Source organism: Gopherus flavomarginatus, chromosome 23, assembly GCF_025201925.1.
Source record: "Gopherus flavomarginatus isolate rGopFla2 chromosome 23, rGopFla2.mat.asm, whole genome shotgun sequence".
In the NCBI taxonomy this organism is placed as follows: domain Eukaryota; kingdom Metazoa; phylum Chordata; order Testudines; family Testudinidae; genus Gopherus; species Gopherus flavomarginatus.
In genome coordinates this window covers 6,054,404-6,068,771 of record NC_066639.1, presented here as the reverse complement: position 1 = coordinate 6,068,771, position 14,368 = coordinate 6,054,404, and the positions used below count along the sequence as shown (strand labels likewise).

At 48.1% G+C, this 14,368-nt stretch overlaps 2 protein-coding genes, 1 long non-coding RNA gene and 1 other non-coding gene across 21 annotated transcripts in view; 2 read left to right on the top strand and 2 right to left on the bottom strand.

The window, feature by feature from the left end:
- The window catches only part of LOC127039347 (gastrula zinc finger protein XlCGF57.1-like), a 284,061-nt gene that overhangs the window by 183,549 nt on the left and 86,144 nt on the right, over window positions 1-14,368 (top strand). The gene's annotated exons all lie outside the window — the stretch shown is intronic.
- Window positions 1-14,368, bottom strand: part of LOC127039367 (zinc finger protein 383-like) — a 124,680-nt gene that overhangs the window by 56,984 nt on the left and 53,328 nt on the right. The window lies entirely within an intron of this gene.
- Window positions 4,800-4,873, bottom strand: TRNAI-AAU (transfer RNA isoleucine (anticodon AAU)). The gene has a single exon. It is a non-coding gene; the product is annotated as a tRNA-Ile (tRNA).
- LOC127039482 (uncharacterized) overlaps window positions 5,420-14,368 on the top strand; it is a 29,483-nt gene continuing 20,534 nt past the window's right edge. Inside the window, exon 1 of the long non-coding RNA XR_007771013.1 lies at window positions 5,420-6,702. This is a non-coding gene — a long non-coding RNA (uncharacterized LOC127039482). The remainder of the gene's footprint in view (window positions 6,703-14,368) is intronic.

Below are 14,368 nucleotides of genomic sequence, written 5' to 3'. Positions count from 1 at the left end.
GGGGAAGAATGAACATGGTTTTTGTAAAGGAAAATCATGCCTCGGAAATCTACTATAATTCTTTGAGAGAGTCAACAAGCATGTGGATAAAGGTGATCCCGTGGATATAATATACTTAGATTTTCAGAAAACCTTTGACAAGGTCTCTCCTCAAAGGCTCTGAAGCAAAATGGGATAAGATGGAAGGTCCTCTCTGGGATAGGTATGGTTCAAGGCAAGAAATAAAGGCTCTGATTTATAGAATGGAGAGGTAAATAGTGGTGTCCCCCTGGGGTCTCTAGTGGGTCCAGCACTGTTCAACATACTCCTAAGTGATCTGGAAAAAGGGGTAAAAACAGTGAGATGGAAACATTTGCAGATGATACAAACCAACTCAAGTTTGTTACGTCCAAAAGAGAGTGCAAAGTGTGACAAAGGGATTTCACCAAACTGTGTGACTGGGCAGCAAAAAGGCAGATGAAATGCAATGTGGATAAATGCAAAGTAATGCACATGGGAAAACATGATCTCAACTCTACATCTAAACTGATGGGGTCAAAATTTTGCTCTTACAACTTAAGAAAGAGATCTTGGAGTCACTGTGGATACTTCTCTGAAAACATCTACTCAATGTGCATCGGCAGTCAAAAAAGCGAGCAAAATGTTGGGAAGTCATTAGGAAAGGGATGGCTAGCAAGACAGAAATATAATATTGCCTGTCTATGAATCTATGGTATGCCCACATCTTGAATATTGGAGCTGGTCCCCCATCTCAAAGAGATATATCGGAATTGGGAAAGGTACAGAAAAGAGCAACCAAAATAATTAGGAGTCTTGAACAGTTTCCGTGTGAGGTGAGATTAATAAGACTGAGGGGAGTTTTCAGCTTGGAAAAGAGATGACTAAGGGGGGACGAGGATAGAGATCTATAAAATGATGACAAGTTTGGAGAAGGTAAATAAGGAAGTATCAGGGGGTAGCCGTGTTAGTCTGGATCTGTAAGGAAGTGTTATTTACTCCTCATAACACAAGAACTAGCGGTCACCCGATGAAATGAATAGACAGCTGGTTTAAAACAAACCAAAGAAAGTATTTCTTCACCCAACACACAGTCAACCTAGGGAAACTTTGCCAGAGGATGTTGTGAGGGCCAAGACTATAACACCAAAGAACTAGATAAGTTGATGGAGGAGAGGTCCATCATTGGCTATTAGCCAGGATGGGCAAGGATATAAAACCATGTTCTTGAAGTGTCCCTAACCTCTGTTTGCCGGAAGCTGGGAATGGGTGACGGGATGGATTGCTTGATGATTCCCTCTTCTGTCGATTCCCTCGCGGGCACCTGGCATTGGCCACTGTGAGAGGATAGGATTCTAGGGTGGCTGGACCATTGGTCTGATCCAGTATGGCTGTTCTTATGACCAATAGAGGGCAGTCCCCACCAGCAATATTTATATTTGGTGCACTGAAAGGGCTAACTTTCCAAAGGCGATCAAAATGATTAGTGAAAGTGTTTTGGAGAAAAACACTTAACAGAACAATGTAAATGAAAATTGGAAACTGTTGTTTAAGGAGCTTGTTAGATGGGGCATAAGCCACGTTGCATAATTAGCTGAGCTTGCAATGGCCTTCCACTCAACTCGCTGACATTTCTCCATCTGCAAATGTGGTACCCATTTTAAAATCTAGATCCAATCAATTACAACACGTCAGGGAAGATTCTAGGCATCAATGATCTGATCATTGGGTTGATGGAGGTAAACAAGACATTCTCATAAGGCTCCCTCCCTCTTCCCAAGAGCCATCCTCATCCTCTCTGCCCTTTTTGCTCCACATCCTCTGCAAACTTTCGAAGACAGATGCCTGGTGATGGCCTTTGCTCGTGGGGATGTCGCCTAGTGGTCAGGGTTTTGGTCCCGCAGGACAGGAGGGTGCAGCAGATGGCAGGGGAGCCCAGGGCTTCCCATGGGCTCTGACCCAGGCCACTCTGAGGGCAACACTTCCTACCACCCTGCTATTGTCCAAAGTTTGAAGTTTATCACAGGAAGCTCTGACGAGTGTCAGCTCACTGCTTGGCACTTCTTCTCAGCTGGGCATGTCATGGCAGCTTTCTCCTTCTTGGGGCGGCAGCTGTCTCAGTTACGCTGACAGATCTGGGTTGGTAACTTGTCAGTGGGTGAGGTCGAAGTGGGAACTCAGGAGCTTAGTGCATGGGCCTCTACAGCATGAACTAAAAGCCACCTGGCTGCTAGCTAAGACTGTAGAAAAGACTCGTTTTCTCTCTCCCTCTAAGTGATCTTGGTGCCACTAGCTGGCACACAGCACCGCACCCTGGAGGTGTGTGAGTTACATACGTCCCCTAGCTGAGGAAGCGCATCCTGAGCTTCAGAGAGTTCCCAGCTATAATCCCAGACGACCCCTGTAACAATTGGCCTCTGGCAGGACACTGCTGAGAGTATCAATTCAGGACAAATTGCTTGGAGCAGGGCAGTCACAGTCCTGCCTAGAATATGAGGCAAGTGTACTAGAGAACCAGAGATCACAGCCGCTCCGTGTCAGAGCCCCAGAGATCCGGCAGAAATGATGAGCTGCATGCCATTCTAGGGGGTGCCCCTGCAAGAACCCCACCTGTTGCTTTCCTCCTCCCCCAACCCTTCTGGGCTACAGTGGCAATGTCCCCCCCATTTGTGTAATGGAGTAATAAAGAATGCAGGAGTGAGAAACCCGACTTCTTAGTGAGATAAAATGAGGGGGAGGAAGCCTCCAGCTGCTATGATAGTCCAGGCAGGACATTAAACGGTGGGGGGGAGAGGAGCCCAGCCTCCTGCTGCTATGATAGTCCAGGCAGTACAGAATCTTTTCATTAGACTTGAAAGGGCAGGGAGGGGCTGATGGAGCTCAGCCTCTAGTTGCTATGATGGAGATAGTTACCAGCTGTTCTGTACTATCTGCCAGGAATGACCAAGGGTCATTCTCATTTTTACCCACATGCCCCAGGCGACCTCACCGAGGCCAGCCAGGAGCACTCACAGGCTGATGGTGACAATGGATAGCAGTCATATTGTACCATCTGCCACCAGGAAGAGGATGCTGGTGTTCAGTGCTACAGCACCTCGTCTACCAGCAGCATGCGGTAGACATAGGGTGACATTGAAAAAAGGCGAGAAACTTTTTTTTCCCTTTTCTTTCGGGGGGCGGAAGGGTGTAAATTGATGACATATACCCTGAAATACCCGGGAAAATGTTTTTGACTCTTCAGGCACTGGGAGCTCAGCCAAGAATGCAAATGCTTTTTAGAGACTGCGGGGATTGTGGGATAGCTGGAGTCCTCAGTACGCTCTCCCTCCCTCCATGAGCATCCATTTGATTCTTTGGCTTTCCGTTACGCTTGTCACGCAGCACTGTGCTGTGGACTCTGTATCATAGCCTGGAGATTTTTTCAAATGCTTTGACATTTCGTCTTCTCTAACGGAGCTGTGATAGAACAGATTTGTCTCCCCGTAGAGTGATCAGATCCAGTATCTCCTGTACGGTCTATAGTGGAGCTCTTTTTGGATTTGGGACAGCATCACCACCTGTGCTGATCAGAGCTCCACGCTGGGCAAACAGGAAATGAAATTCAAAAGTTCGCAGAGCTTTTCCTGTCTACCTGGCCAGTGCATCCGAGTTCAGATTGCTGTCCAGAGTGGTCACAATGGTGCACTGTGGGATAGCGCTCAGAGGCCAGTACTGTTGATTTGCAGAGCAGTACAGCAGAATGTCTAACATCTTCTCTTTGCTAAGATAATATTCGGGTTCAACTCCATCATAGCAAACAAAAGCTTCCTACCCCTGGGCTGCTCTCCAGTACTGAGCCTCCTGCACACAGACCATCTGAGACTTGCACAGTGTTACCACACCCTTGCCCTCAACCTGAGTTTTCCCTGTGAGTCACTGCCTTCCCTTACTCCTCACTGAGCCCCACAGTTCACGCAAACATCTGCCCCCAGAGTGCTGACAACCCCCAAGGCAAGAACACACCCTTGGGCACCTTTACTGACAAAGCCTACAACACTCAACATGGAAATGAGGCAGAATTGGCCCCCCAAGTTTCACATGCACCTCTCTGTGTAGCACAGGCACAGCTCTGCCCAGCTGCTCCAACCCATCCCTCCATCAGCCAGTCACAGCTACAGCTGGCCCAGTGCACACAGCTGGAGGCATGTGGATAGATGCTGGAATTCCCGTCTGTGCTGTGTTCACAGATGGGAATCCCAGCAACTATGACTTTCTTAGGTGCCTCCTTCTGACACTTGTCAGAAAAAACAACCAGTTTCTTTTGCAAGTATTTGCATTGCAAGGCAGAGGCAGTCTTCTCTGTTTCCTCAAAGGATTGACCAAAAGGTGGGAAGAGCGGACACATTTGGCAAAGCACCACTGAGAGCTGCATCTCTAACCTCCACTTTACCTGGCAGGTGCCTTGGCCAGCTTAGCCATGGTGCTGCTGTCTGGGACTTTTCTCCCAGCTGCTCCATTTTTCATCAGTGACAATCAAAAGGAAGGTGACATGACATCTGTGTGTGGACATCCCCAGCAAATCACAAGGACATGGGACACAGAATCTCATGTTGCAGCAATTGCAGTCAAAGCAACCACCATGCTAATACCAGTCACAGCAGCCTTTTCATCAACTCCAGGCTTGTGATTTGATTCTTTCCAGTGCTTCTCGCCAAAGAAGCCTTTTCTTTAGTAAGCAATTACTTGTGTTGCCAAGGGAGGTGGTCTCTGCTTCCCAGAAAGACACAGGAAAATGTGAGTGAGGAGACAAAAGCCATACAACAAGGCACCACTGAGAATTGAACCCAGGATCTCCTGTTTATTAAACAGCTGCTTTAGCCAGCTAAGCCATGGTGCCTGCCTGAAAAAAGTATTTGCAACTGTTTTATTTGATGGCCCAGGACAACACCTGCAAATTCCAAAGTACAGATGTTCCCCATTTCCCTCAAGACTTGCAAGGAAGAACTGGCAGGCCAAGCCAGGATGTGTCTCTTACATCCTTATTAATATGTGTGAACAAAGAAATTGTATGTTGCTTCTGCCCATCCAGATGGGTTTGTTAGTATAATGGAAAAGTGAAGGGATAGAGCTAAAGTGTTACTAGCCTGGCACACACCGATGGGGAAACCTAGAGAAAGTGGTGCCAGCCCTTTGATGGGTCAGCTGGCAGAGCAGAGGACTTGAGCCGGCACTCAGGAAGTCATCCTTACGTCGCCCTTGTGACTCCAGCTTGAGGGAGAGCTGCTTTTTCTTCCTCTTGCTGAGAAAGAGCAAGAGAAGAATGAAAGGTCAGGTGGGCCAACTCGGTGCAGAAGCCCAAGCTGTCTTTTCCTGCTGCATAGCCTGAAATGAGGGACTCGTGGCAGTTAAAGGCACTGCTGCACTTTCAGAAAACATCCCCACCCCTGCACAAAGGGGGATAGAAGAGCCTGTTAGTCTAGTACGCTCCCAACTGAACTATTTCAGCAGCTGCTAGGTTTCTTTTTGGCCTCCTGCTTTTCTGTGTGGGATGTTTTTTTCAGCTGTGGCACAGAAAAAGGACGTCACGGCGAGCAGCCCATGAAGACAAGATTTACTTTTGCCTTCCTCAGATGGTTGGGGAGAGCGAGGAGCAGCACTATGTGCTCCATGTGTCCTGGTCACTTTCCCCACCTGGGCTGTGCTGTGAGGGGAGCATCAGAAGCTGCTGCTCTCTGCCCTCCCGCTATGCAGCCCAGCTGAGGAAAGTGACCTGGATGCAGGGAGCTCGGATGATCTCGCTTCTCGACCCCCCACCCCTGCTAGGGAAGGCTGCTATGTGCTGTCTTTATGGCTGCACTTTCAGTGATGGAGGTTTCTCTATCCCATTGTTCCAGGGGCCTCCTACTAGATTGCCAGCTGCTTTTCAACTGCAGTGTGGAGACTGCTTGTGTGTGGAGAGAGACAGTATGTGTGTTGGGGAAGGGTGAGTGTGTTGAGGTAGGTAGGAGCAGATCATTATTATCCCTACTTGAAAGAGGGAGAAGCTAAGGCTGAGAAAGGAGAATTGACTTGTCTTAGGTCACACAGCCAGTCAGAGGCAGAGTTGGGAATAGGAACCCAGAGCCCTGATTTTCAAATTTACCTTCGGATCTTGAATTTCAGACATTCAATGACCGGAATAAATTGCTCTCAGAGGAGCTCCAGACCAACAACAGTGCACAGTAATTATTCAGCAAGTATTTGAGGAGAACTGCAATGTTAGAGAGAATCATGAACTGCTCAGAGACAATTAATGCAGAGAAGCAGCAAAATTCATCAAACATAGAACTGGTTCTGACTTATTTCCTTGGTCTTAAAAGAGACCAACAAGGACCTGAGTCTCCTCCCTGTCAATAACCCCCTGCTCAGGCAACCAGGGTAGAGACTGAGAACGGAAGGCTGAGGGTTCTCACCAGAGAGCCCAAAAGATGGCCCAGGTCACTGGTGGGGATCACTGCCTGAGCACTATTTCAGCCCGACATATTTGGCTGGACTCTCCACAGTGAGAGCTGCAGAGCACTCCCCTGAAAAACACACACACAGACGTCTCCTAGTGTTGGGAGGGGAACAGGAGAAAGGAGAAAAGCAAGAGACAAAGAAAAAGGAGAGAGGGATGGATGGAGGAAACGGTGAAACAAAAAGGACAAACCCTAATGTCTGCAGTGATTCTAAGGGACAAAATCCCAGGTGTGGAATAAAATTCTGCCTCCTTAAGCTCCTGTTTTCCATGCCTAGAATTCAGCTGTCACCAGATGGATCAGACTGAACAGGTTTCAAACCTCCAGGAGGCTCTTACCTTCTAAACAGGGACGGCTGTTTTCTAGTAAAATCACTACAAGAGAAGGAAAAAACTCGAAAGAGGTTCCTCCTGGTGCTCACATCTGTGAACCCGAATACTCTCTCAGTCCTCAAAGACAGACTTGGAGAAGGAGACTTGCTGAAGCAAAGCCACAGGGGTCTCTGAGGTTTCACTGGCCCCTTGCCCCTGTCCTGCCTGGCTGATGTCAGCGTCTCTCTGTGAGGTCACCAGCGCCCCATCACCTTTGACCAATAGTCTGAGGCCCTGCAAAAGGCCTTTTTGATGTCACTGTCACACCCCTCCCTTGCTGTGTTAATGTCCTTCCCTGGCCAGACACTTTGGAGGTTTGAGCTACTCCCTGTGAATCACCCCACTCAAGGACCGTTCGTTCTAGGCAGCAAGCCGGATAGACAGGAAAACATCAGACGCTGTTCCCAATGTTACACTCGGTTTTTCAGAAATGCATCGACTTTATGGCCAGAAGAGACCATTAGAGCATCTAGTCATATAATCATAGAATATCAGGGTTGGAAGGGACCTCAGGAGGTATCTAGTCCAATCCACTGCTCAAAGCAGGAGCAATCCCCAACTAAATCATCCCAGCCAGGGCTTTGTCAAGGCTGACCTTAAAAACTTCTAAGGAAGGAGATTCCGCCACCTCCCTAGGTAACCCATTCCAGTGCTTCACCACCCTCCTAGTGAAAAAGCTTTTCCCTAATATCCAACCTAAACCTCCCCCGTTGCAACTTGAGACCATTACTGCTTGTTCTGTCATCAAGTACCACAGAGAACAGTCTAGATCCATCCTCTTTGGAATTCCCTTTCAGGTACTTGAAAGCAGCTATCAAATCCCCCCTCAGTCTTCTCTTCTGCAGACTAAACAAGCCCAGTTCCCTCAGTCTTTCCTCATAAGTCATGTGCTCCAGACCCCTAATCATTTTTTTTGCCCTCTGCTGGACTCTTTCCAATGTTTCCACATCCTTCTTGTAGTGTGGGGCCCAAAACTGGACACAGTACTCCAGATGAAGCCTCACCAATGTCAAATAGAGGGGAATGATCACATCCCTCGATCTGCTCGCAATGCCCCTACTTATTCAGCCCAAAATGCCATTAGCCTTCTTGGCAACAAGGGCACCCTGCTGACTTATATCCAGCTTCTAATCCACTGTAACCCTTAGGTCCTTTTCTGCAGAACTGCTGCCTGGCCATCCGGTCCCTAATCTGTAACAGTGAAGGGATTCTTCCGTCCTAAGTGCAGGATTCTGCACTCGTCCTTGTTGAACCTCATCAGATTTCTTTTGCCCTAGTCCTCTAATTTGTCTAGGTCCCTCTGTATCCTATCCCTACACTCCAGCATATATAACACTCCTCCCAGTTTAGTGTCATCTGCAAACTTGCTGAGGGTGCAATCCACACCATCCTCCAGATCATCAATGAAGATATTGAACAAAACCAGCCCCAGGACCGACCCTTGGGGCACTGCGCTTGAAACTGGCTGCCAATTAGACATGGAGCCATTGATCACTGCCCATTGAGCCTGACGATCTAGCCAGCTTTCTATCCATTTTACAGTCCATTCATCCAGCCCATACTTCTTTAACTTGCTGGCAAGAATACTGTGGGAGACCATATCAAAAGCTTTGCTAAAGTCAAGGAATAACACATCCACTGCTTTCCCCTCATCCACAGAGTCAGTTATCTCCTCATGGAAGGCAATTAGGTTAGTCAGGCATGACTTGCCCTTGGTGAATCCATGCTGACTGTTCCTGATCAGTTTCCTCTCCTCTAAGTGCTTCAGAATTGATTCCTTGAGGACCTGCTCCATGATTTTTCCAGGGACTGAGGTGAGGCTGACTGGCCTGTAGTTCTCTGGATCCTCTTTCTTCCCTTTTTTAAAGATAGGCACTACAGTAGCCTTTTTCCAGTCATCCGGGACCTCCCCCGATTGCCATGAGTTTTCAAAGATAATGGCCAATGGGTCTGCAATCACATCCGCCAACTCCTTTAGCACCCTCGGATGCAGCGCATTCGGCCCCATGGACATGTGCTCGTCTCCAGTTTTTCTAAATAGTCCCGAACCACTTCTTTCTCCACAGAGGGCTGGTCACCTCCTCCCCATACTGTGCTGCCCAGTGCAGCAGTCTGGGAGCTGACCTTGTTTGTGAAGACAGAGGCAAAAAAATCATTGAGTACATTAGCTTTTTCCACATCCTCTGTCCACTAAGTTACCTCCCTCATTCAGTAAGGGGCCCACACTTCCCTTGACTTTCTTCATGTTACTAACATACCTGAAGAAACCCTTCTTGTTACTCTTAACATCTCTTGCTAGCTGCAACTCCATGTGTGATTTGGCCTTCCTGATTTCACTCCTGGATGCCTGAGCAATATTTTTATACTCCTCCCTGGCCATTTCTCCAATCTTCCACTTCTTGGAAGCTTCTTTTTTGCGTTTAAGATCAGCAAGGATTTCACTGTTAAGCCAAGCTGGTCGCCTGCCATATTTACTATTCTTTCTACACATCTGGATGGTTTTTTCCTGCAACCTCAGTAAGGATTCTTTAATCTTTTAGAGGATTGGAACTGATTTCAGTGGAGTCACATGTTTGCTAGGTTTTTATGCATTTGCACAGGAAAATATTGAGTGTTTCCATTCATTTCAGGGATCCCTATTCAGTGGAACTCCTCAACATAATGGAAATGTAATTATTTTTGTTGAAAGAAGAGGTTTATAAGCGGGCAATGGGATTAGAGCCAAGGACTACTTGATCTGCAGTCAAACACTCTGCCACTGAGCTATACCCCCACGATTGCTGTGGGGGTAAGTCAGTGATCTTAAAGATTTTGAAGGACAGGCCCTGCCTCAGAGATCTCCTGTTCTCTTCCCAGACCACAGTGCTTTTAAAAATTGGGTTTGATTAAACTTATAGATACATGTAGACACCGCAGCTTGCACACCCACCACATAACTTCCCCCAATGACATAGCTACCACCTCTCTGGGAGAAGGATTAACTGCACGGACGGAACAGCTCTCTCCTCTCTGCTTAGAGCCTCTTCATTCTTTATGACTAGGTAGGAAAGAACCTCCTGAATGACAGTAACCAACTGACCAAATATTGGTGGGTCTGCATTCAATATGGGTAACTGGTTGTATTGGGCTGGATGAGTAGGAGTATTGCCAGCAGATCGAGGGAAGTGATTATTCCCCTCTATTTGGCACTGGTGAGGCCACATCTGGAGCATTGTGTCCAGTTTTTGCCCTCCCACTACAGAAACAAATTGGAGAGAATCACAAAAATGATTAGGGGGCAGGGGACTTACAAGGAGAGGCTGAGGGCACGGTCACCCGGGGGGGGGCAAGTGGGGCAATTTACTCCAGGCCCTGCAGGGATCCCATGAGAACATAGTATTGCAACTTTTTTTTATGGAAGGGGCCCTCAAAATTGTTTTGCCTCAGGCTTTCTGAATCCTCTGGGTGGACCTGCCCACTCCACCTCTTTGACTCATTCTCCTCCCTCTGAGGCCCCACCTGTGCTCTGCCCTCACTCCCATTTGGCCATTTCCCACCCCTGCTCTTCCTCTTTGGCTGATGCCTGCTGGTCCACCTTTTGCTTGCTCCTCTCCTCCCCGAAAGCCTCCTTGTGCCTCTCCACCCGCTACCCCAAGGTCTTCCTGCTTTCCCCACCTCTCTGCCCCTCCCCTGAGACTCGCCCTGTCCACCTCTTTCCTCAGTCATCTCTTGTTATTCCTTGAAACATCAAGGATGGAATAAAAAGCCGAGTTTACTCCAGGGTAAGGAAAGAAAGGAGCCACCAACCCCTTGGCAAATCTCAGTGCCCCAGAGAAAACCTGCCCCCTGCTATTGCAATCCCTGATGTGCTGGGGATATGATGGTAAAGGAACTGTCTGAATGATCAAGGCAGGAAATGGACAACAATCTACAGGAACGTCATTGACCACAAACACACTCTCCTCATGCTCTAACCAGAAGGGAAATGAGCAGGAATTCTTGCAGTTCAGCCAGGGACACACTTACACAATGGCACAGCAGTGTGTGTGTTGTGGAAGCTGGTCTGAGGGAACATCTGGAATTGATCACTCAATGAGAACAGAACTGGAGTGTAGTGAGAGACCCATCTTGAGCAAGTAGTTGTGGCTGAGTGGTTAAGGTGATGGGCTAGAAATCTATTGGGGTTTCCCCCCGCAGGTTCAAATCTTGTCAACTACAGAGGAAGTTGTGGTCCTTTAGTTTCAAGAGAGTTGGGTCTTGTCTTGCTCTCAAGCTATATCTACACTATTGGATAATGTGGCTTTAAAGTGTTTGAATTAAACAGCTGTTGCATGTCCACACTATGCCTCTTGTCTTACCAGAGCACATCCAGGCTAGAATCTTGGATGGCCACAGAGAGCAATGCACTGTGGGTAGCTGTGCAACTGGCTGCAGGTGCTTTGGGAAGGGTTTGCAATGCCTCACAGGCTGGTACAGCATCACATGATGCAGGTTTCTCTATCCCATTGTTCCATGGGAATCCTACTAGATTGCCAGCTGCTTTTCAACTGCAATGTGTTTGGGTGCGGGGGGAAGAGTGAGTGAGTGTGTGTTTGTGTGTGTGGGGAGAAGGGAGTGTGTGTGTTGGGGAAGAGTGAGTGTGTTGGTCACTCGTGTGCCCACACTGTCTCTAAGTTCAGACAGCTGCTGCAAGCAACCAGTCCTGAGGAAGGGGGAGGGGCACAGCCCTCACTGGCTCAGCTCAGCACAGCACAGCAGCCTCTGTCACACATGCACGCTGTGGCCTGCTTAGCTCTTGTCAGGTGTGCTGGAACAGGGGGTTAGGGGGTCATGGCCCCACCACTCTTTACCGGCTGTTAGGACAAGTTATGGGGGGGGGGAAAGGGTGGAGTCTTGGGAGGAAGAGGTGTTCTGTGGATGTGGCCTCAGGGGGAGGGGTGGTGTGAGTGTGGTTCCTTGGGGAAGGGGTGTCATGAGAGCGCCACAGTTCAGACAACAGTGTCCCCGCCCCACTGTAAGGAAGCTCCCACCGCCCCTGCTCTGTGTTCGTAGTGCAGGAGAGAGCAGCATCCATGGCAGTGATTTGTTCCCGGGGGCTCCAGCAGAAGGGCTTGGGAGGTGATTTAAAGGTCCCAGGGCTCCGACAGGGGGGCTCAGGAGGCGATTTAAAGGGCCTGGGGCTCCGGCCACTGCAGGGAGCCCTGGGCCCTTTAAATCACCAGACTGGGAAAGCCAGGCCGGGCTGGCACAGCGTACCCGCTCTTGCCAGTACCCCATACCAGAACATGCTGGCTTACTTTCACCTCTGGAAGCTCCTCACATGGCTCAATAACTGGTTAAAAGCTGGGAAACAAAGGGTAGGAATAAATGGTCAGTTTTCAGGATGCAAATTGGTACCTAGTGGTGTCTATACTGGGGCCAGGACTAGTCAACATATTGATAAACGATCTGCTAAACAGAGAGGTGACAAAATTTGCAGATGATCCAAAACTACAGAGGACAGTTAAGTCCAAAGCAGCCTGTGAGGAGCTAAAAAGAGATTTCACAAAACTAGGTGAAAGGGCAACAAAATGGCAGATGAAATTCAATGCTGATAAATGCAAAGTGATGCACATTGGCAAACACAATCTCAACTCTACATATAAAACGATGGGATGTCAAATAGCTGTTGCCACTCAAGTGAGAGATCTTGGAGTCACTGTGGATAGTTCTCTGCAAACATCCATTCAGTGTGCAGTGGTCGGTAAAAAGCGAACAGAATGTTGGGAATCATTAGGAAAGAGAGAGAATATAAGAGAGAAAATCTTATTGCCGCTGTATACATCCATGGTACGCCCACATCTTGAATGCTGCATGCAGATACGGTCACCCCATCTCAGAAAAGATGTATTGGAATTGGAAAAGGTTCAGAAAAGGGGTATGGAGTGTCTGCCATATGAAGAGAGAATAATAAGCCTGGGACTTTTCAGCTTGGAGAAAAGATGACCAAGGGGAAATATGATAGAGGTCTATAAAATCATGACTGGTGTGGAGAAAGTAAATAAGGAAGTGTTACTTATTCCTTCTCATAACACAAGAACTAGGGGTCACCAAGTGAAATTAATAGGCAGCACATTTAAAACAAACAAACAGAAGTATTTTTTCACACAATGCACAGTCAACGTGTGGAACTCCTTGCCAGAGGATCTTGTGAAGGCCAAAACTCTAACAGGGCTCAAAAAAAGAGCTAAATCGATTCATGGAGGATATGCTCTGAGCCAGGATGGGCAGGAAAGATGTCCCTAATCTCTGTTTGCTAGGAGTGGGTGACAGGGGATAGATCACTTGATAATTATCTGTTCTGTTCATTCCCTCTGGGGCACCTGGCTTTGGCCACTATGGGAAGACAGGACACTGGGCGAGATGAACCCAGTCTGACCCAGTCTGGCTGCTCTTACGTCTTTATGCTCCTTTCATACAGATGCCTGGAATTCTGGCGCACAATGTGTCCCTGAGGTCTCAGCCAAAATGCCCAGACAGGCAAACACTCTGGGCTCCTGAAGCCTCTGCCCCCCACCTAGTGCCTATGGCTCATCCCTGACCCTTGCTGCTGCTCCTTGCTGTAGAAGGTGAAAGGAGCGGCGGCAGCACAGGAGCCTTCTGGGGACACAGATCTGAGGCTTTGGGAGAGACACATTGTCTGAGACATCAGAGCGCTGTAAGCCATGCAGCCACCCCCTCAATCAGGAGTCTGTTCCAGCCCTGAGTCTGGGCTACCACGATCCCTCCCACAGAGCAGGGTGCCCACAGATTACAGCCTGAAAATAGGCATGTGACACTAACTCCTGTTCTCCCTGACAGGGCCTCCCCTAGACCAAAGGGCACCTCACGCAAGACATGTCTTTGGTGCCCCCCCCATGTTAAATTTTGAATATCTTATTTTTCATTGCATTTGTAGCTCACTTTATGATTTCGATGCATGACTTTCTCTGTCATATAAGATGCTAAATTTGCAGGCTAGGTTCTGTAAACCTGTATTTATTCATGCCACATATAAGCAAATAAAACAAATTCATTTCCTCTAAGCATATAGAAACTTTTTAATTTTGACAGTAACTGAAATGTACTAACACCTAGCAATGGAACTGTCACCAGCACAGGGCTGGCCAGTATTAAGTAGTGTTACAGTAGGAGACAGCGTTAGGATGTTAACCCCAGGGCTTTAGCTGAAAGGTCGCTTCTCTCTCCTTTCCCCCATGAGCTGAAGCGCAGCATTCGAGAGATCCAGAGACTAGTTGATGACATTTCCAAGTGCTAAAATAGCAAGCGATGTCCATCTTGCATTTGCCATTGCTGACTGGAGAGATGTTCTATTGAGAATGATGAGTCCTAGTCAGTTGCTTTCTGGAAAGATGGTTTTCCCTTTTAGGCTTGGGAGGAGCCTGCGAGCTGTGGGTGAGGTTGTTCCTGTGAGAACCGCTGCTCCTTTCTTGCCGACCTGGGGGTGCCAGTGACAGCTTGTGAGGGGGCAGGTGCTGGCTTGAGTGAATGGGATATAGGAAACCC